The 24,448-nt window shown below is 39.1% G+C and overlaps 1 protein-coding gene across 17 annotated transcripts in view; it reads right to left on the reverse strand.

The window, feature by feature from the left end:
* SOX5 (SRY-box transcription factor 5) overlaps positions 1–24,448 on the reverse strand; it is a 1,031,820-nt gene that overhangs the window by 873,444 nt on the left and 133,928 nt on the right. For 14 of the 17 annotated variants that reach the window (XM_074006410.1, XM_074006408.1, XM_074006405.1 and 11 more), the window contains exon 2: positions 2,853–2,934. The exons of the other annotated variants lie outside the window; for them this stretch is intronic. The gene's annotated coding sequence lies outside the window, so the exon portion shown is untranslated. The remainder of the gene's footprint in view (positions 1–2,852; positions 2,935–24,448) is intronic. 17 annotated transcript variants of the gene reach the window in all.

Genomic DNA, 24,448 nt, shown 5'->3' on the forward strand with positions numbered 1-24,448 from the left:
GAAGTGTAGGACAGCAGAAACAATGCGAGCTACAGAGTCACACAGTCCTGGAGAGGAACTGCTGCATGGGCACTTCGAGGTCTGTGTGACTTTGAAGTAATTGGCTCCTTTGAACCCTGGTGTTATGGGGCGCATTGCCCCTTCCCCCCAAATTCATACGTGGAAGCCCTAACCCCAGGATCTCAGAATGTGACCTTATTTGGAAATACGGTCTTTGTGGATGTAATTAGTTAAGATGAGGTCATTCTTGTGGGCCCTAATCCAATATAACTGGTGTCCTTATAAAAAGGGGAAATTTGGACATAGAGACAAATGTGCATAGGAGAAAAATAATATAAAGAGCTACAGAAAGAAGACAGTCATCTACAAGCCAAAAAGAAGGGCCCAGACCAGATTCTTCCCCTGCAGCCCTCAGAAGGAACCTATCCTTCTGTCAGCCTTGATTTCTGATTTCTCTCCTCTGGAACTGTGGGACGATCAGTTTCTCTTGTTTGTCACCCTGTTTGTGGTACTTTGCTATGGAAGCTCTAGCAAACTAACACATCGGGTTTCCTCAAATGTCAAATCCTTCATGTAAATCAGGCGGTGCCATTACAAGGATAAAAAAAAATCACATGGTAGGTGCTGGAAAGAAGGCAGGTAATATATTTTATCATGGAGGGGTATACTATTTGAAGTATTTTATCTTATTTCCTGGAATCTTGCTTCTTTCCCCAGTCAGTCAGCCAAGTAGCTATACTCTTCACTCACAGTGTTAGAAAACTGTTGGCAAGGCAGGGAACACAGGAGACTGGGGGGTGTCAGTTAACAAATCGGGAAGTTCAAAAGCCTAATGCCCCCTAGGAAACTGGAATGATTCCCGCCCATAGAAAACAGGATCAGAAGAGACCTTCCTACATATAAACTGAGCTAAGAGCGGATGTAGACCCCTGCGAGTACAAAATAAGGTAGCTAAGGCATGTGTGTACATCAGTGGATCCAGGAGCAAGATGGAAGTGGCTGGTTTCACCCTATTCCCACACCACCCTGATCCCAGGTCCCACTGCCTCGACTCTCCCTAGTGGGAGCAGAATGACAGACTGGGAGATCCAACTGAGGCACCTTCCTGAAACAAGGATGAAATTCCAGGGTAAATGACCGGGTCAAAATCCAGATTTTAAAAGAAACTGAGAACTATGGATGGCTCTAAAACCTAACAGGAAGTTATAAAGGATCAACAAGAAGGGAGATGAGGGGAAGAGGCTTCAAGAGGCTATTGGATAGAGCTGCTGCCAATGCCAAGCCCCACCTTCCCCCCAAGAGAGAGGGACAGAAAGGGCTACTTTTTCCACAGCTCTTTCCAGAGGCTTCAGAGGAAATCTTTAGTGGGCCTGGATGTATTCCCTGGAGTTTGGGAGACCCCATGGACCGCAGCCTGGCTCCCACCCTGAAAATCCAGAGGACAACAGACCTGGGCTGTGCCCGCAGCCTCTCCCGCCCCTGAAGGTTCATAAGAGGCATGTTTTCCTGGAGCAGGTGTGGGCCAGGTGTGAGAGAGCCAGCCTGAAGCCCAAGGAGACCGCCGGCGGCATTCACGAGACACCAAATCAGAGGCCAGAGGGAACAGACTATCTGAAACCAGGTGCTGAGTGGGGAGTAGGGTGCTAAAGGAGAAGCCCTGCCCAAGTCAGAAGAATTGAAGCTGAGTGGGTCCATCGGAGGGGCCATGAAAGTCTCCCAAAAGTGACCAACTGAGAGTCAGTGTTAAGCAGCTTCCTGGCCCAGAAAACACAAAGCCAGCTTAACATAACATCCGGTCAAGTGAGAAAAATCCCTGAGCTACTTTTCCCCTCTTCTTTCCCATGCTCCAACCCCTGAGAGTTCAGCAACAGAAACTAGGAAGTTAGGAGGTGACAGGTGAAGAGAGAAAAAAAATGACAGACCTTTTCCCACTGCAGTAGTCCAACTCAAAAACGGGCCCCAGGTCGGGGAGGGCAGATCATCTGATATTAAATTGACTTTGAAGCTATGATTATGGTGTGATATTGGACATAATCATTTCTGAATGGAGATTATTTCTGTAACTTAAAATGTCCAGAGGAACTTTATTTTAAATCTAAGAGTGAACTTACAAAGCATGGAGTCTGCCTGAGACCTAAATTTCACCGGAAGCAAGAGAATACCTGCCACCCTTCTCCAATGCATTTCAAAGAAACAGAAGGAAATGAAAAAATAAATTGTGTTTTGATTGATTTCCTAAGTTGTGCTTGTTCAAAATACGATTAAAGAAAGAAACCCCAAATATGTTGTGGGGAGACACGGGTGATGGGCAAAAAAGTTTATTTCTTGGGTATAGTCTGAACTTCAGAAACAGCTTGGTAGTACACCCAGGACTTGAGTGGCCTTGCAAAGGATTTCGTGCCATAGCATAACACAGGAGCCACTGAATAAGAGCAGCAATACAAAAAGAAAAAAGAAAGGGGGGGGGGTGGTGGGGGAGCTTTTTAATCCTAAAGAGTTTCCTCTGGGCCTGCAGCAGTGATAGCATGCCCCTATGTGCCCAAGAAGTATCTAGAAGAAACTAAGAGAAAGAGAACAGAAGATCCTCGAGGATAGATTGAGGTGTGCCTCAGCAGCGGTCCGCAAGTACTGACAAGAGATGGTAAGACAGACATGACTAATGGAGAGATGACAGCCAAGAATTGCGATCCACCCCTCGAGAACTTGGCATCTCATAGCCTTATCCAGAACTTCAGTGCAACCTCAGGCTGCTGTCATGGTCAAGCAGAGGGTCCGAACGGCATTTACTTTCAGGTTAGCTATGGAAGAATAAAGAAGGTTACATTTCTTGCACCCACAGACAAGAGACCCACCTGCCACATTGGGGGAGGCTTGTCCAAAACTTCTGAGGATCCTCCTGGAGTATGTCTCTACACCTTGGACCGGTTAAAACGCCTAGAAGAGAATTAGAGCCCAGTCATTTAGAGGCAGATTCACGGTGTACAGAGATGGGGTTGACTGTCTGAAGTCTTAGCTGTTTTAAGAAATATCACTGGATTGCAATAAGCTGAGTGTGACAGAATACAGAATATATGCTACTACAGAAGCCTTAAAATCTTAAAATTCCAACCATATAGCTATGGAGTGATCAGCAGAAGGAATGGAAATAGATTGAATTTGCCTGTTTCATTTACTTTTGAAATAAAACACTCCGAATCCAGAGGAAATATAGTAGGGAATTTCGAGGTTTCTATCCAAGACTTGGAATTTTTTAAAGCATTCAAACTGTTTCTGATGAGAGAAGAAAAATAAACCCAGGTCAGGGAATCAATCGTGACAGGAATGGTAGTGTAGACAGATTGTTCAAGGAAAAACCTTTCTGATAAGGTGACATTTGAGCAGAGATCTCGATGAAGTGAATGAGCAGGCCAGAGAAAGGAATGTTCCAGACGAGGAAATAGAAAGTACAAAGGCCCTGTGGTGAGAGCTTGCTAAGCGTGTCCAGGAACAGCAAAAAAGCCTCCGCGGCTGCCATATGATTATCTGAGGGCAGAAAGCGGGGACATGAAATGCTTTCCCATGGAAAGCACCAGAAAATGCTTTCAGATTTTTAATCTAGAAGCCTTTAGAGGAAATTTTGTGTGTTTTTAATTAAACATTTTAGTTTGAAATAATTGTAGATCCACATGCAGTTACAAAACACATACATACACACACACACACACACACACACACACAGAGAGAGAGAGAGAGAGAGATCCCATGTAGCCTTTACCCAGTTCCCTCATTGGTAACAGCTTGCAAAACTATATTACATTATCACAACCACGATACTGACACTGACAGAGTCAAGATACAGAACATTTCCATCACCACAAAAATCCCTCAGGATGCCTTTTATAGCCACACTTGTTTCCGCTCCACCCCACCCCTCCTTAACCCCTGGAAACCACTGATCTATTTACAGTTTCTATAATTTCTTCACTTCAAAAATGTTATATAAATGAAATCATACACTCAACAGAACCTTCTAAAGATTCGTCCAGGTTCATGTGTGTATCAATAGTTTATTTTTGGTGCTAAATAGTGTTCTATGGTATGGATTGTTTAATCATTTATTGAAGGACACTGAGTTGTTTCAAGTTTGAGATTAATTCACGCCAGTTGGAATGGCAATTATTAAAAAGTTAGGAAACAACAGATGCTGGTGAGGCTGGGGAGAAATAAGAATGCTTTTACACTGTTGGTGAGAATGTAAATTAATTCAACCATTGTGGAAGACAGTATGGCGATTCCTTGAGAATCTAGAACCAGAAATACCATTTGACCCAGCAATCCCATTACTGGGTGTATACCCAAAGGATTATAAATCATTCTACTATAAAGACACATGCACACGAATGTTTATTGCAGCACTACTTACAATAGCAAAGACATGGAACCAACCCAAATGCCCATCAATGTTAGACTGGATAAAGAAAATATGGTACATACACAACATGGAATACTATGCAGCCATAAAAAGGAATGAGATAATGTCCTCTGCAGGGGCATGGATGAAGCTGAAAGCCATCATCGTCAGCAAACTAACACAGGAACAGAAAACCATACACCACATGTTCTCACTCATAGGTGGGAGTTGAACATTGAGAACACATGGACACAGAGAGGGGAACAACACACACCACCAGAAACTGTTGTGAGGTGGGGTGTGAGGGGAGGGAATTTAGAGGACAGGTCAATAAGTGGAGCAAACCACCACGGCACACGTATACCTATGTAACAAACCAGCACATTCTGCACGTGTTTCCCTTTTCTTTAGAAGAAATAAGAAATTGTTTTTGAAGTTTGAGATTATTATGAATAAAGCCATAAACGTTTATATACAGGTTTCTGTGTGAACATGTTTTCTTTTCTCTGAGATAAATGTCCAGGTGTGCATTGCTAGGTTATATACGGCAGATGAATGTGGTTTTTTTCTCCCCAAAATCTACCAAACTGTCTTGCAGAATTTTACATCCCCACCAACAATGTCTGAATGAGTCAGTTTCTGTACATCCTTGTCAGCATTTGATACTGTCACTATTTTTTATTTTGGCCTTTCTGCATTTGTCATTGGTTAATGATGTTGAACATCTTTTCATGTGCTTAGTTGCTATCTGTATATCTTCTCCCAAGAAATGTTTCTTCAGGTATTTTGTCCATTTTCTAATTGGATGTTTCTGCTTTATTATAGAGTTTTGAGAGTTTATATTCTCGATACTAGTACTTTGTCAGATATATGGTTTGCAAACACTTTTATTCCAATCTGTAGCTTGTCTTTTCATCCTCTCAATAGGATCTTTCACATAGCAACATTTTTTTTTTTTTTAAACAGGGTCTCACTCTGTTGCCCAGGTTGGAATGCAGTGGCACAATCAAGGCTCACTGCAGCCTCAACCTCCTAGAGTCTGGTGATCCTCCCACCTCAGCCTCCCACATAGCTGGGACTACAGGCACATGCCACCATGTCTGGCTAATTTTTTCGTATTTTTTGTAGAGAAGGAGTTTTGCCATGTTGACCAGGCTGGTCTCCAACTCCTGAGTTCCATTGATCTGCCTGCCTCGGCCTCCCAAAGTTCTGGGATTGCAGGTTTGTGCCACAGTACCTGGCCTGAAATAGCAAAAATGTTCATTTTAATGAAGTCCAGTTTATCACCTTTTCCTCCAGCTTTTGGTATAAAATCTAAAAATGCTTTGTCTAGCCCTAGACCCTGAAGATTTTCTTTTTGCCCCTAGAAGTAGTATAGTTTTGAGTTTCACATTTAAGTCTGTGGTCTATTTTGAGTTACTTTTTGTATAAGTTAAAAGACTTAGGTCAAGGGGTTTTGTTTGTTTGTTTTGCCTATGAATGTCCAAATTGCTCCAAGAATGAACTGTTGAAAAGGTGTTTTTTCTGTTGAATTGCTTTTGCACTTTTGTCAAAAATTGGTTTGATATGTTGTGAGTCAATTTCTGGCTTCTCTGTTTATATCATAATGGCTTCCTCCATTGATATAAGTGTTTATCCCTCTGCAAATTTCACAGTGTGTTGATTATTACAGTTATATAATAAACTTAGGAATTGGGTAGATTACTCCCTTTATTCTTCTATTTCAAACTTCTTTTAGCTATTCTAATTGCTTTGCTTTTCAGCTGAAATTTCAATATAAATTTTTCTTCTCTGTATTTATAAAAAACTTTGTTGAGATTTTGATAGTAATTGTGTTAAGCTTGTGTGTCAGTTTGAGGAGAACTGCCACCTTTGCCATGTTGAGTGTTCGGTCCATGAACATGATATAGTTATTCATCTAGATCTTCCTTCAGCATTGTGTGGCTTGCAGCATACACATCCTTTAATGTGTTTTGTTAGATTTATTCCTAAGTATTTCATTTTCTGAGTGACTATAAATAGTACTGCATTTTAAATTTTGATGTTCAGCCATTCATTGCTAGTATTAATATATACAAATATAACTGACTTTTGTATGTTTATCACATATCTTGCTAACTTGCTAAACTCAAATCAGTTTTGGGAGTTAGTTTTTCTTTTTTTTTAAATGTTCCATGAGATTTTCCACATAAACAATGACATCAAATGAAAAATAGGGACAGTTTTATTTTGTCCTTTAAAATCCATATGCTTTTAATTACAATTTTTTGCCTTTTTGCACTGGCAAGAAATTCCAGCACTATGTTGAAGAAGGGTCATGAGTAGACATCCCTTGACCTTGTTCCTGATCTAAGAGGAAACACTCACATCTTTCATCATTAAGTATAATGCTAGCTGTAGATGTTTTATAGATGCTCCATGTCAAGTTGAGAAAGTTTTCTATCTCAATTTTTCTGAGAGTTTTTCTCATAAATGGTACTGTGGAATTTTGTCAGTGAACTTTTTGCATGAATTGATAGCACTGTGTGATGTTTCTTCTTTAGGGTGTTAACACACTGAATTGCACTGATGTTTTTTCATATACTGAACCAGCCTTGAAACCCTTGAAATAAACTCCCCTTTGGTCATGATGTATAATATGGTTCTTTTTACATATTGCTGAATTCTATTTGCTAATATTTTGTTCATATTTTTTGTACCTGTATTTATGGGGGATATTGGTCTCATCTCTTTTTTTGTACTTTGTTTTAGTATCTGGGTAATACTACTTTCATAAAATGAATGGTTTTCTCAGGGAGACTGTTTATAAAATACATTGTAAATAATCCATGGGTAACAAAGGAAGTCTCGAGGGCCATAAAAAATATATTGAACTGAATGACAATAAAAATACAACATGTAAAAATTTGTGGATCATGGCTAAAGAAATTCTGGTTTCAATCCCTCTTTAAATATTTGGTAGAATTATCTAGTAAAACCATCTGAAGAATACTTTTTTTGAAAGTTTGTTAAGTTACAGATTAAATTCCCTTAACTGTTATAAGGCTATTAAAATTATCTAATTATGGGTGAGTTGCAGCAGTTCATGTTTTTTGAGGACTGGGTCCATTTCATTTAAGTTGTGAATTTATGTGTGCAGAGTTGTTTGTAGTAGTCCCATATTATCCTTTTGCTGTCTGCAGAGTCTGCAGTGATATATCCCTTTTCATTACCGATATCGATAACTTGTGTTTTTTCTCTTTTTATTCTGTTAGTCTTACTAGCGGTTTGTCAATTTTACTGATCTTCTAAAGTAACCTGAATTTTTTCATGGATTGTTTTCCTGTTTTCAATTTTATTGACTTTTGTTCTTAATATTATTTCCTTTCTTCTGCTTGCTTTGGATATTTACAGCTCTTCTTTAGGTTCCTGAACTGTGAACTTAGATTACTGATTTGAGACTTTTCCTCTTTTCTAATGTACGTGTGTGGTGTGCCATAAACTTCCCTCTCAGAATTGCTTTAGCCATCATCCACAAATTTTTACCTGTTGTGTTTTTATTGTCATTCAGTTCAGTATATTTTTTATGGCCCTTGAGACTTCCTTTGTTACCCATGGATTATTTACAATGTATATTACTCAGTTTCCAAGGGTTCAGAAATTTTCCTGTTCTCTTTGTTATTGATTTCTAATTTGATTCCATGGTGGTCAAAAAATATATCCCATATGATTTTAGTTCTTTTAAATTTATCGAAATTTGTTTTCTGGCCCAGGATATGATCTATCTTGGTATATGTTCAATGGGCACATGAAAGGAATGTGTGTGCTGCTGGTATTGGCTTTCAACTAGATTTTGTTGGTTACTAATGTTGAGTTCATCTATATCCTTGCTGATTGTCTAGTTTTTTTTTACAAAGTGATTAAATCTGGGTGTTCACATCTTCAAATAATATTGTGAATTTGTCTATATCTCTTCAATTTTATCAGTTTTCGCTTCATGTATTTTGCAGCTCAGTTATTTAGTACATACACGTTTAGAATTGTCATGTCTTTTTGGTGGAGCAATGTCTTAATAATTATATAATATCCCGCTCTGTCACTAGTAATTTTCTTTGCTCAAAAGAATATTATATCAATACTAACATAGCAACTCCCACTTTCTTTGTATTAATGTTTGCATGATACATATTTTTCTATTTTTTCTTTCAAGCTGCGCACATTGTTATATAAGGTCACAGGTGAATCAGTGACAGGGCTGGGTGAGCAACAAGATCTGAGGACAATGAACTACACAATAAGAAATAAAAATAATAACTTTTTATCTTAAGTGTGTCAACAGTCTGCTTTGAAATGCAGTTATGCTTCATTTCCTTAAGGAAGGCAAAATAAGAACATGGCAGATGGAATATTATCACTCATCTACATTGGAATTTAACCAGGACACTGGGTTTTAAACTTACCCACTTGCCAAAAGTAGCAATAGATACCAAATAAATGGCCCAGTCATCGATATTATTGCAGACACTAGCCCACAAGAGGTTCCAAACATGAAATTCTAAGAGTGACCATGTCCTTTTTCACTGCATATCAATGGCTTTTTTTCCCATCTATCCAGGCTGCCACAGAGTGGCAAATTTGAAGGACACAGGCGTATATTCCACATTATGCAGTTTTGCTCACTTTAGATGTAAAAACACTTGAGTGTGTGCAAAAGAGACTGTCCTCAATTCCCAAAATATTTTCTATATTCCCTGATTCATTTTATGAAGGATCAAACCTCTAGCTTGTAGCTCTGAGTGATAGACTTCCCCTTTTAGTCATGAAATCTTCTATGATCCAAACTGAAGGAAAAAATTCTTGTTCATCTCCCATTTATATTCACAGATACTATAATTAAATAATAGAGTTTCATTTACTTGGGCTCAAATCCATTAATTTTTTTTTCTTATTTTTACTCATCTCTTTTCTCTGAAACATATCCCAGTATTATTATTATCCTTGAGCACACAAATACACAGATCTGTGAATCTATAATGAGATCTTCCTATTTTTTCAGACTGAATTTTGCTTTGGTTAAATGTCTAAATTGCCTCTACTTAGATGCTGCCTAAATATGAACAAATAGTGGATCCCACTGGGGGAAAAAAAAGTCAGCTTTGAAGAGCTGACCTCCTAGCCAAGTTCATGCATTGTTTATACTCCAGGGAAAAAGTTGGTTCACAGGCTAACTTGGGGTCCTTGGTCTGCTGCCAGCAGAGGGTGAATGTGCTAATACTCTGCATCAAAGTGCAAGTTCAAATGTCCTTCCATTCCAGCCCCGTGTACTGCTCAAAGGATAAAGCATCGTTAAGCATCATGTCCAGAGACAGCCATCTGCCTGCCTCTCACCCAGAGGTGCCACATGTGATGACGGACAGGAAAAGAGAAGGGAAGTGAAGGTGCCAAACACTCCAATAGGGAAGTATCTGAATTAGAAAGAAAAGCTAAGCTCGACAGCTGCCACTGAGTCCAACTCTTTAACCAGACAGAACTACCACACTCTTAGACTGTTGTTTTTAGGAAAAGAGAGGAAGCTTGCAGAATGTGTATTCCCACGTCCAATGCTGTCCTCTCACCACATGCCTATGAAACTCCCCTGTCAACAGAGCTTTTACCCTTGTCTTTTTCTCCTTTTCAGAATTTCTACTCCAAATCCCCAGCACACTTAGAGCAGTGATCTCAGAGGCATTTCTATAGCCAATGCAAATTATATTTCTTTGTTTGCCTCCTAGAGATGAGATGGGAAAGGGAAAGACATGTAAAAGCCCCAAAGTAGCAGCTCAAACCAAAACAGAGGACGAAAGCTCATAACATTTTTCACTAGTTTGCTGTGTAAATCCCCGCTGCTAATTTAGAAAAGCCTTTGTGGTTTTTAATATTAAAAAGTAAAATAGATATATCCCTCTGCTGATGTTCATGAACTAAAGGTAGTTATACTTACTTTGCCAGTTAAAAAGCATAAGTGAACACATCAAATCCCTTCAGGATAGACCATAAACTGTAAACAGGAAGAGAGTCTATTAATCCATTTTTTGTTGTTAATAGGCCACATTTTTATATAAGAAGACTTGTTTCCTCTTTCCAGCCATGGTACCGCATGGAGCGAATGTAAACTCTGAGATAACTGACATCTAGTTTGAATAAGAGCACATAATATTTTAATGTTTTTTTATACATATAAAGCCATTATTCCTGATTAGAAGCAAAAATCCTGGGAATACATCATATTCTTATTCCCCTAAATCCCAAATTAGCCCCCTCAGCTAATAAAGAATGAATGGATAAAGACAGCAAGATCAACATACCAATTTGTAAGTTAGGCTGGTAAACTTTGCTTCATCCTAAAGCTCTTAGCCCAAACTGAAAGTACACAGTAACAGTCAACATTCAAGCCCCCTCTACAAGTAAGATGAAAATCCACATCCTAATATTACTGTCATAGACAGTCTCAACCCATCTCTGAGTATGAAGTCAAATGAAATTCACACGTAGTATTGTTGAGCAATCTCTGTAACGTACTTTGTTAGATGAGGTGGAGAAAACAAAGTCATTAAAACTTGGTAATAAAGAAGCTGTGATCTAACTACATCAAAGTTGGAAAAGTCATTAGCAGAGAAAGAAGTAAAATGAGGATGCATTCCAGAATGACAGGAAAGCAGCTTAACAACAAAACATAGGTTGTCCGTCAATATATGAAAAATTACACAGCGCCAAAAATTCAGTAACATCAAAACTTACAGAAAACTTATCTTGGACATTGAAATTCTTGGATCACAAGGATAGAAACAGGAAGACTTGGAGCTGCAGTGAGACAGTGGGTGGTCTCTCCTGGGTACTGAAAGGGCAAGAAGAACCTGAAGAACAGGGCCTGCTGGCAGGCCCAAGCAAGAGCGGGTCAGGCCCGGGATTGTTGAAAGAAGCCAGAGATAACAGGACTTGTACATTTTAACTCAGGAGTTCTAGAGAAGCAGGTCTTCAGCATCTATAGCTCGGTCAGTCCTGGTTTATTCTCCCCAGGGTGACCAAATGTCTCTCTACTGAGAGATCTTGGACTAGCCCATGTCACAAACCCATGAATCTCCAACTTGTTATATCCAGTCACTTCCTCAGGCAATGGAGGGAGATTTCACGGACTGACCAACCCAGTTTTCCTCTACCAGTATCTCGGCATCAGCAAACTAACATCTGAAATGTCGTTGTTGAAGCCACAAGAGCTATGAATGTATTCAAAAGCAAAGACCCGGGTAAGGAAACATGGTGACTGAAAAATAACCTTAGGAAAGCAAATCCAGTCACTCAACTAACATGTAAAAATATGAGCTAATGTTTCAATTCCTGATTTGGTAGAAAAGATGAGATTATATGAGGAACTAGAGGCACTGAATATTCTCAAGAGGGCTGCTACTGAAAATACACACAACAAGGTCCATACAGTTGAAGTTATTTGTACTTTGAGCAATGATACTCAAACATAGTTTGAATACAATATGACAACGTAGCAAAGTTGTTACTAGCAAAACTCTGAAATTAGGATGAGTAAAATCTCCCTAGCTGAGTGATGTTGGGCTAAATCCAGGTCTGATCTGTCAATATGAATTAATGCTAACCAGAATAATTGTCTACTCAGCATCTCATTGAGAAACAATGCTGCTTGACTTTCAGACTTCCTGGTTCAGGTGGAGTTGGCCTGTGTTTCCACCAGCTGCACTGTAGGGGTGACTGCTGAGACCTTGGCTATCAGTAACATGCTCTGGCAAGCCATGTGAGGCTCCCCAACACCCCAAACATGGTTGCAACTTTCTCTTCCTCTGTTTCTCATTGGGGTTACTGAGGACCATTCCAACCTGGAACTGCCCATTTGTGTAGCGATTCTTCCTCCTGATCAAGCCACATAAGAACACAAAGCTACAAGACTGGACAGAGTGAGAAACTGATGCCTGGAGACATCCTGTGAGCTTAAAGACTGTTACCCAGTGTTACCACGAGAATCCATTTCTTGGTTCTCCTATTTTGAGGCAAGTTTTGGTCTAACCTGGCACATGGAGTTTTTGTATGTGTATGGGAGGAAGAAATGAGATAATGCTTGTAAAGTATTTGTTACTGCACTGGGCATACAGCAAGTGCTTAATAAGTGTGAGCTATTTTTATGTCCAGAAGGAAAGACTCTTTATACTTCCCTGTCCAAGATGATGCCATGAAAGGTGGATAATTTTCATGAGATTCAAGGATCACTACCTTCAAAAAGATCATCATCTACCACGTACGATGTTAAGAACAGCTCAACGACATAAAGTAGAATTCCCAAAAGGTGACAGATGATTTAAGTGACAACTGAACTGAACAGAATATATTTAAAGGTCACTAGAGGAAAGACCGTCAGGCAAAGCAGGTTATTGAAGGGCTTCACAGAAGTAATCACTGAGTTGGGTTTTTAGGAACAGGAATAATCTGGAAGCCTGGAGAAAAGCACAGACAATACATTAGCCATGGGTCAAGAAAAACATGGTGGTGGTGCTGCAGCCAGGACACTCTTTGACCTGGAACACAGGGTATGTGAGAAGCAGCCAGGGAAGAATAGCTGGAACAAAATTTTCAATGCAAATGACATGTTTTAAGGGCAAGTTTAATCATATTTCACAGAAGCTGGTTTTCACTGAGCTCATTTAGAGGTATAAACGGTTGACACTAGGTACTCATGTAATTCATACTCAGTGAAATTCTAAAACTAATAAAAATCAGAGGAATGGTTTCAAAGATTTTTACAACTAAATCAGACATCTTTGGATGCTTTATATCATCTTGGTGGGTTTTTTTTTTTTTTTTTTCCTATCTCTTACTCCAACTGTCATGGTTCATTATTTACTCACACACTGCAGCCAAACAAATAAAAATACATTCACAAATGAGCCCTAAGACACAGTGTAATAGATAATATTGTGGTTTTCTTCTCATTATCCCTTTCATTCCTTCCTCAGTATGTAAGAGCTATGCAGTTTGAGGGACTGACTCCAAACCCTGAAGTAGATTCTGCTAAGTTTAAGGCAACCATGGTAATCCCATCCTCCTTGCCAGTGATTGGTTGTAAATCCAGGCCTAAGCCTTTCTATAAATAGCATTCACTTGGAAATGAGGTTTGGATCCAGGAATGGGCATACGACACTATGTGGGCCAAGGAAACATGAATGAGATTTGCTTCTGGAAAACATTCCCTTACTGTTAAAGAGAGCCATTGGAAGAGATGGTCTCTTTCCCAAACTCTGTGGTCATCAGACCTGGAACTGCAGATGCTATCTGCATCCAATTTAAGAATATTGCTGATATACAGAGGAGAACAGAAATTAGGAATTGCAGAGACAAGGAGCTGAAAGCACTGGAAAAGGCCAGCCCAATAATCTGCCCCGTCTTTAATGTCTGGCTATGTGAAATATTACCTTTATTATTAAATTGGTTTGACTCTTTTTCAAAAAAAAAAACCAATTTCTTCTAAAAATACCCTAATGACTCAGTAAATTTGTGATCTAATAATATATCGAATTCTACTGCTCTCTGATTTGTCTTAGAGCTCCCAGAAGAAGACTACAAAAAGTGGGAATCAGGGCTGGTGAACAGGTATGTATCTGAAAGCACTAGTCTAGGTTGATCCATTTCAGATCAGTAGAACATTATTCTCTGAAAAGATGGAGTAGTTGTCAGAGTTACCTAGATTGGCCCAGAAATTTTTGTCAAAAGAGGACCCTCCAAAATTATAGCACAACAAATGTTGTGTGTTTTCTTCTCTGATGAACACAAAACACTGGATCCCACACCTCCACTAGAGTCCTCATTCCTCCTATGTAGCACCTAAGAGAAGGGGCATTTTATTATATTTTTTAAGACAGAGTCTCGCTCTGTCACCAAGGCAGTGCAATGAAGTATAGTGGCACCATCTCAGCTCACTGCAACCTCCATCTCCCGGGTTAAGCAACTCTCCTGCCTCAGCCTCCCAAGTAGCTGAGATTACAGGTGCATACCACCATGCCAGGCTGATTTTTTTGTATTTTAGTAGAGATGGGGTTTCACCAGGTTTTGCCAGGCTGGTCTCAAACTCCTTACCTCAAGTGATCTGCCTACCTCGGCCTCCCAAAGTGCTGTAATTACAGGCGTGAGCCGCCATGCCCAGTCAAGTAGGGGCATTTTATTCCCTAGTCATATTAGTGAAAAGAGTTCCTGATAGATGAAGTCTAGACTCAAAAGAGTTTTCTGAACAAGCAAATGTTACAGACTCTAAAACTTTCTATGTTTCATCAACAATCATCATTTAGGGGTATACCTCTCTAAGAGTGCAATTAACCATTTTATCCAATTCTGCTAGAGATTATATGAGCTCAGGAAAATGATGATAGCTATGCTGTACTAGTGCCTACTCCCTTATTTCTAAAAAGTAATTTTAAATGTTTAACCACAGAATGTATACACTTACACAAAGGTAATATCTAGAATGTATATGACAACTTCCAAGGGAGTTACTACAGAAGATAAACATTGGCAACTGGTGATCAAAATAAAACAATGCACATCAAACTGAAATACCATGCTAAAAAAAAGTGAAACTCTATAGATAAGAGACTGTAGAGAAGGTAACTTGTAGCAAATTTGATCACCACTCACCAAAAGAGAGCCAAAGATAAACTGTGAAAGAAGACTCTGCTATGGTATTAAGCCAAAAAATGCTAAGATCAGAAACTGTATAAATGTATACATTATGGCTGACAGCTAAGAGATGATACTTTTCCCTGCTTGAGGTGTCCTCTAAAAATATCAGTAAAACTTCTAACAGGCCTCACATGTACTAACATGATTTTAAATACTTTTATTTTGACATTAAATTTGGTAGTCCCAACTTAATACGTATTAGAGCTGAAAACTTTAAGCAAATACAATAGCTCTGTCTATTTAGGCCTATAAACAAAGACAAAACCATTGACAATGAACATACCTAGTATCCAGAAAACAGGGCTTCCTGGAGACATAGATGAACAGGCTATGTACAGATGAGCTTAGAACATCTTAATGTACCCAGTACACACGAAGCTATCAAAGATAACTACAGCCATGTCAAAATACTCAGAAGCCAACTTGAAAGGGTTCCCACTGTCCAAAGATGAGACCATTTGAGCCTCAAAGGATGAGGATTACAATAGATCTAACCTACCTTTTATGCTTACATTCATGAATTCACAATGATATTTAAAAGGAATTACTTGATTACCTTCTGAGGATGACAGGAAGCTAATTCATTTTGAGAACTGGAAAAATAAAAAGATATATTATTTATCCTGTCTTTCCTATATGAACTGTACAACTTGGTAGCCAAATAGTAGACTGGGAAGCAACTGTCATTTTATAAAATTATCCCGGTTAGTACATGAAAACAAGATGATATAATTAGGTTATTTCTACTTTGCAATCCCTAATAAATTAATGAATCCAAGTAATGAGTATTGATAACTAATATAAAAAAAGGGTCATAATTGCATCACTTCTTATAGTCTTACAAAAGGATCAAATTTATCTGATCAAGTCTCTGGAGCCAGCTGCCAGTTTTTCAGAAAATACAAAGGACAGAAGAACATGCTACACCACACCATGAGTATGCAACCAACAAAATCCATACCGTGGGAAATTTTTTAGGTCAAACAACTTAGATTCTTCAGCAGATATGTTGTAAGGAAAAGAAAGAAATGGAAGGGGTCCTATAGACTATAAAAGACTTCAAGGACATATCAAGAATTTTTAAAGGACAAAACTCATTATATTCATAATTGGATCATAAAACATAATGGAACGCAAGGACTGATTACTATGAAAGTCCAGATGATTATTTCTAGAGAAAGAGGTGAGTCTGTGATTAGGATAGTACACATGGAGAGGCTTCTGGGATTGTTTACAACTTCTATTTCTTGACCTGGATGGTGGTTACAAGACTGTTTACCTTATAATGAATCACCACAGCATATATTTGTTTGATGTCGTCTTTAATATGTTCATTATAATGTGCAATATAAAGAAAAAATGAGGCCGGGCGCGGTGGCTCAAGCCTGTAATCCCAGCACTTTGGGAGGCCGAGACAGGTGGATCACGAGGTCAGGAGATCGAGACCATCCTGGCTAACACGGTGAAACCCCGTCTCTACTAAAAATACAAAAAAAAAAAACAACTAGCCGGGCGAGGTGGCGGGCGCCTGTAGTCCCAGCTACTCCGGAGGCTGAGGCAGGAGAATGGCGTAAACCCGGGAGGCGGAGCTTGCAGTGAGCTGAGATCCGGCCACTGCACTCCAGCCCGGGCTACAGAGCAAGACTCCGTCTCAAAAAAAAAAAAAAAAGAAAAAATGAAAAAAGAAAAAAGTAGAATGGTATGTTATACACTTGTATGTCACTAATTCATTTGTTACTAGCAGTGAAAATAGTTTCATGATTGTCAGTTATAATAGACACTAAACAAGTAATATCCTTAAACAATATGCTTCCACGCTTATAAGAATAATGCTCTTACACTGTTTAATCAAAATATTAGGGACATCCTTTCTTTACCTGACCGGTACTCTCTTTGGTGGTTTTTACTTTTAATACCTCTCTCAGGGATACAGTTATCATACTGTTTCACCTAGTGGTAAAAGATTCCTCTGCTCTCAGTTCAAACACATTCCTATTCTCTTCTTGTTTGCTACCCAATAAAAGTCAAATATGATACAAACTTTTGTAACTGTTGCTAAATGCCTATTAGCTCCCAATATTCTGCTTTGTTTACAAAGATAATGGCACACTCATTTTATTAAAAATGTGTTCATTTTCCTTTATATATCCTACCAGAATTAGTTGAAGAACAGACTGATTCTAATGTTTCCTTCTTTTGCAAATCAAATAACCCCCTTTCCAACCCGGGAAACTATTAGCAGTATTTAATATCACCAGCCCTCATCAAACCTGGACAAAGGGCATTCTTTCTGCAATGTTTGTCATTAATGCAGGTTGGCCACAGCTGCAGTTTAAAAGCTGACTATAATCCCATCTGTAAAGGTTGACTGCACAGTGACCTTGGTCAAGGTAAAACCTGTTCCATAAAACCCAAGAATAGCAAGGTGCGTGGAAGTCTAGACAAATGGGTGCATCGATGACTAGGAGGAAAATGCTTATTGTTCTTAATGAAAGCCATTCATTACACTCCTTGCTGTAGTTTCACCCACACATCATGAGTAGTATCTCATATTTCAAAGACATTCTCAGTAAGTAGAATAAATCAATACTGGATATGATCAACATTACTAATATTGATCAATATCTGCTTCTCTTCTACATTTCCCATCCCAAGGAAATTAGGAGGGACCATATGAGTAATTCTATCAAAAAAAATATGAGAAGTGACGTTTGTCACTTCTCGAATAAAGCATTTAATTCCCCGTGCTCAACTCTGCAGCCCTCTCTTCCCTAGCCTGGGAGATCATGGAAGCAGGTATAGAAAAAGTCTAGAAAGCTGAGTCATCATATGTAGGATAACTGACCTGCAGAGTCACCTGAACCCATAATAAACCTTGTAGATGAAATTTTAGGGTAGTTTGCAACAGTTTCATAACTTATTCTAAACCAAATGATGTGTGGGAATTCTGCATGTTTCCAAAAATCCTTTCCACAGACATCTATTAAAAGTTACCTACATATATTGATTGCTTGAGGCCAACCAAATTAGTTGAATTATAAAAAGGTAATAATTTAGGATATTTTCAACTAGGCACAGTGGCTCACACCTGTAATCCTAGTACTTTGGGAGGCCAAGGAGGGAAGATTGCTTGAGCTCAGGAGTTTGAGACCAGCCTAGGCAACACAGTGAGATCCCATTCCTACAAAAAAATTAAACATTAGCCAAGTGTGATGGCACATGCCTGTAGTTCCAGCTACTCAGGAGGCTGAGGTAGAAGAATAACTTGAGTCTGGAAGATCGAGGCTGTAGTGAGCTATGATGGCACCACTGCACTCCAGCCTGGGTGACAGAGTGAGACTGTCTCAAAACAACAACAACAAAATGAAACAACCAAACAAAAAGAATATTTTCAGGATTGTGAATTGCTTGAAAATGTTATCAATATTTGGTAAACTATGGCTAGTATCAGAAAAAATCTGTACTCCTATAAACAGAAATATATTCTAAGACTTCCCTACTAAACAGAGAAAGGCATAAATGTAACGTGCAATCACCTCACTGAGCCCAGCTCTACCTTAAGAACTTGGAAGGACATAAGGTAAAGAGCAGTTGTTGGTGACATTTACAAAGTCTCAAGTCTCAATTGATTCTGAAATAAACTGATAAGGCTTAGATTTTCTTGACCTCCTAATCCTTGGACCAAAAGTACTTGGTAAATGAAATTTGTCTTTTGTGATTTCCTCAAATCTACTTTCTATGATTAATCTACTATACACTATCAAAGAGTATTAAAACTATAAAATGTCCATGTGAGATTTTAATAAGGCTCAAAGACGCTTTTTCATGCTTTCTCTATGTAGGAATACTAAAGAATTTTTACAACTGTATCATTCCTTCTACACAGAGCATTTCATATAATAAAGTATGTAGAAATCATACAACATTCCCAGGAAATACAATCGTCTTTTACCCAAAGCCTCAGCAGTCAACATTTTAAAATGCCATTACTGGCTGAATACACAGGTATTTACCTGGGTCATGAACTAAAATGGCAAATGTCCCAAATATTTCTATTCATCTGATGGGTGCCACAGGAGCCTCAATGGACATGGTGGTGACTGCAGTGTATGGACTATTGATCTGAGTATGCCTGAGGACAAATGGAATCACTTCCTCAGTCACAAAGGTGTCCTGGGAGGTCTGCTAGCCCGAAATGACCTGTTGGCTTTGAGATGCATAGGCACCACTGGACACTGCACAGCAATGACAGAGCTGCATGGAACGTGGAGATAAGGGCGCCAGCATGCATCTTTGGCAGGAAAATTCACTCCATTTCAATTTTTTAACTAAAAATGACAGTGGGCAATAATCATACAATTTAATTATTCCTTTGGGTTCCACATAAAGCTCAAAGAATATAAAATCACCAACCACTGATCTGCTACCTGTGGCAGCTGAAAAATATTATAGTGGAATTTCAGGGGCAAATACTGAAATGAGCACCTCCAAATTGTTTAGAAAAGGATCTTCAGTCTAAGGAGAAATGACGGCACAGCTTTAAGAATAGATAAAGGACTGCCTGAAGGATCTGTCTAGCTTCCTTAGTTTTTAAAAGTAATACCTTCATTTGCATAGTAATAACCCAATTATTGTAAGATTAGGTGACAGGAATCTCATTATTGCTATTTCCACAAAACAGTCGATATTCTATTCAATATCTTTTAATGTTACACACCTTAAAACATAATTATTCAATATACCCTCATTCATCTTTAATGTAATTTTCTTTTTTGAAAACCTTGCCATAATTGTTAGTTTTTATGGCATACACTAGTGTTTAAACAAGCACTTTTCCCCCGCAGGCTGCTATGAGAACAAGCAAAGCAACCAACAGCCTGGGGGCACTTCTCTTCCCCCCAACCCCCCAAGTTAATAGTAAGTTCACCAAAAGATCAGACTCACACACAGGACTGCTAAAAATCTGTTGTAACGACCTCTGCCCTCTTCCCAACACTATAGTTTCCCCTCCTTTTCTGTCACTTCATGCTCCACAAAAGATGCTTCCATAATGAATTTTGATCTTAAGGCAACTCTGAAAGTGTTAGCAAATACATTCTGTTAAATTTCAAATTGTATGATCTGGGCTCTTTGTGAGTTTTTTTTTGGGGGGGGTGGGGGGGACAGGGTGGCTGTTTTTCCCCGTAGACCACATTGTAATACACATACACACACAAAAAAATCCTTCTGAGACAGCTGACATACTGGGGAGACCATCTGCCTGCCATAGGTTTACCTGCCATAGGCTTTTACAGTTTCAATTACAAGATAATCAGTATGATAAGTGGCTGGTTACCAGATTAACGGTGGAAACAAAGCAAGGAAATAAGGGGGAGAGAGATAGGACTGCCTACATTAAGAGACTGCAGAGCCGTACATGCTATTACTTCAAAATGATATCAGAATTAATGTAGAGTGAAAACAGCAGTTAGACTTTGTCATGGGAGGAAACAACATCAAAGGGCTGTGGTTTGGAATCTGGGGCTAACACTCCTTAACTGTGGCCCTAGGGACTATGTCTTCTTCATGATGTTAACTCTCTCTACTTTGTGAATGAACACTCATGAATCACAGGTATAACAATTAATCTTCAGAAAGAGACCCTATGCTTCTTACTCAACACCAACTAAGTTTCCTCAGGATTTCATCGAATCACCAGCAAGATTCACTGGCATTTTCTAAATGACCTACGAAACTTCAACAGGCATCAGATGCTCCTAAGAGCCCACCTGACTACAAGCTCACCACTGCATACCCAAACCATCAAAACCACGCTTCGCTCTTCCCAGGCCTGATCTTTGGAAGAGATTGCAAAGGTGGCCTAACATTACTTGTTTGCATGCTTAATGAATTTTTTGGGGGGCATTGACTGTACTTCGTAATTTTTTTACAACAATCGGGAAACCACCATTCTTTAAAATGAGCGTAGTTGCTGTAGACAATTTTCCCCCAAATAGAAAATGTAAAAGAATATTTCTGATTTAGTAACGCTTTTACTGGAATTATGTTGGGTGGTTTATGTCTTTCAAGTCACTGGGCTGTTCCACAGAAACTACACATAGCAACAAGGACATGAGTCAGACATTTGGTGCAAACCTCTTACAGAGAAAAATAAACTCACAGGGCACACTGTGAGTCAAGGTCACCAGGTCACAGTCCGTAGCTAAGGCAGAATTAGAATTCAGGTCTCCAAACATTTACTGAAGAGCTCTTTCAATTTCCTCTTCCACATCACCTAAATCCCAGACTTCATGGAAAGAATGGCAGCTGCGCTCCATTGATTGAGTGCGGTTATATGTTTAGCCCTCGGTGAGGAACACTACCAAGGAATGGTCAACCGAAAACAGCAAAAGAACAATAATTAAAGTCATCATTATAGACAAGGCACAGTGGCTCATGCCTGTAATCCCAGCACTTTGGGAGGCCAAGGTGGGTGGATCACTTGAGGATAGGAGGCAGAGGTTGCAGTGAGCCGAGATTGTACCACTGCATTCCAGCCTGGGGGATACAGCAAGACTCTGTCTCAAAAAACAAAACAAAACAAACAAACAAAAAACAAAAAACACTACATGTTCTCACTCACAGGTGGGAACTGAACAATGAGAATACTTGGACACAGGGCGGGGAACATCACACACCGGGGTCTGTTGGGGGGTGGGGGGCTGGGGGAGGGATAGCATTAGGAGAAATACCTAATGTAAATGACAAGTTGATGGGTGCGGCAAACCAACATGGCACATGTATACCTATGTAACAAACCTGCACGTGGTGCACATGTACCCTAGAACTTAAAGTGTAATTTTAAAGTCATAATTACACACTAAGTATCAGACAACGTACTGTTTTATATTAAATATAAGAACCCACATTTACCGTTGAAGATGTGGTCTGAGAAATTTAGAAATTGTAGGTCAGGATTCAAAGGCAGATCTGTCTTAAAGAAAAAGCATGGAAGTTGCTGTCATAAGAACAAAGTTTACAGATACAATTTACTTTGCTTTTTTCTCCAGAATCTCATATCTTAGTCTTTGCTGAATACTCCGGACACTGTCCCACAGTACACAAAAAGGCCCAGGACAAGGGTGACCGCAAACAAGTTCGAGTTGCAGTACACTACCGAGTCTCAGGTCATCGTCTCTACGGGCATATTACTTCCCTCTCTCTGGAAAGCCAAAAGCTTTTTCCCGTGTCTTTACCCCTCATGATTTATCTAGTAAACTTTGACTCATGCCGGAAACTCCTGGTCACTCATCACTCTTCAGTTAAGCCTGCCCTACTACCCAGGCACCTTCCAGGAGAGTGGATCTGCTCTCTCTCTCTGCTATTCCTTAACTTTTAAACTATATATTGCTATTAAATGCAATTATTTGTTTACATGCCATCTCACTTGAGGAAGTCACCTTGTGGAATGGGTTCAATTCATCTTAATATCCACAGTACCTATTAGCGATATACCTGAAACGGGTGTTTTATAAATATTCAACCCTTATTGAACTAAAGATCCTTGTCAGACCTTAGAGCAATGATTACATTCTATCTGGCGTGGAAAGTTTCTGCTTATGCCTTTTCTGTATAAGAAAGAGTTCTTTGAAAGAACCAGGTCTTATTCCCACCCCCTACCAGCACCAAGAAGAGTGCCTCACAGACACTAAGTGTCCCAGAATTGTTGGTAGATGTAAATTACTTATTTAACAGGGTGGGAGTGTAAATAACTAAAATATTACAAGTTTCTTTAAACCTAGTTGAAGATAAGAGCAAATTTTTCTCTTCTTGAGTCACCTTCAAAGCATGGGATTATAGCACATGAGAGATAGAATAAATGCACTGTAGCTAAAAATTAGATGGCTGAATGCATGGCTAAAATGCTACTTTTCTTCAGGATTAATTGAGTGCAATCTTTTATCTGTTTCTATTCAGCATATGTAGTATATATCGGCTATGCATCTGAGGACAGCTGCCATTCTATTTACAGCATTATCTAAAAATGGCAACATTAAATCCATCTTCCATCTCTTTGAGATCTTTTTCAACCACAGAATCATCTCAGATGTTCTGCTTTTAGAGCAAAATATATGAGGTGTGAATGTGTGTAACAGTAAAAGACTAACAGGCAGAAATCTACGACGGTGGATATATCTACCAGCGCTTGATAAAACTTTCCTCCTTCCCCTATCTCAAGAAAAGCTAGGGCAAGGAAGCTAGAAAACATCAGGGGGCAAATTAAAAAGGTAGAAAACCCTGCCCTTATACCCCCATTCAGAAGTCTAAGAACCTAAATATTGATTTTTCAGGGCTTTTGTTGCTGACTGTAGAGATTTTGAACCTAGACTGAAAAACAAACAGCAGAGGTGTGTGCTGACAAACCTCCCAAATACTATACTGCATTCTAGATTTTTTTTGGAGAAAGTTAAAATTAATCTTTCAGCTTTTAAGAAGGGAAAAAAGCTGTGACTATGCTAATTATTTATTGTGAGTCTCCATATTCTACATCTTAACACAAATCCAGTGTTCACTGAAGACCGTCAAAAAAAACAAAAACAAAAACAAAAAAAAAACACCTGAGTTTACAGCAAGAACATACAGAAATGACCTTGTTGGCCAGTCTGAACGATCTGGGAAAATGTGGACTCTTTCAATTGCTCTTCTCTTCAAAATTTCAGACTCTACCTCTCCTGTTTCACCAAGCTTCAAGTCCATTTTTAAATTCAATGTGCCAACTAGACATGACAGGAAAAGAGAACAGTCCTTTCACAGCAAAGATCAACTAAACTTGGAAAAAATTAAAAGGCCATTTACATTTCTGTTTTAAAAAGCTAATTTGGCCAGATTCAGTGGCTCATACCTGTAATCCCAGCACTTTCGGAAGCCTAGGCAAGAGGATCGCTTGAGCCCAGGAGTTTGGACCAGTCTGGACCACAGAGCGAGACCCTGTCTCCATAACAAAATTTTAAAATTAGGCATGGTGGCACATGCCTATAGTCCTAGCTACTCGGGAGGCTGAGGTGGGACGATTGTTTGAGCTCCAGCCTGGGCAACAGAGTGAGACTCTGTTTCTAAAAAAGAAAAAAGAAAAAAAAAAAAAAAAAGCTAATTTCCTCATCATGTTATAGGTATTATAAGTTCAGAAACCATCATTCTACAACAATTTTGCAACTTCAAGGCAGCATAGTGCACCAGTTAATGGATTAAGTATATGGGTGGGTGGAGTCTGACTGAGTTCAAATACCACTTATATCACTTATTAAGTGTGTGATCTTGGGCAAGTTATGTGATCTTGGACAAGACAAATAACCTTTGTGTGCCTTATTG

The sequence above is a fragment of the Macaca fascicularis genome, chromosome 11 (genome assembly GCF_037993035.2).
Source record: "Macaca fascicularis isolate 582-1 chromosome 11, T2T-MFA8v1.1".
NCBI lineage: Eukaryota > Metazoa > Chordata > Mammalia > Primates > Cercopithecidae > Macaca > Macaca fascicularis.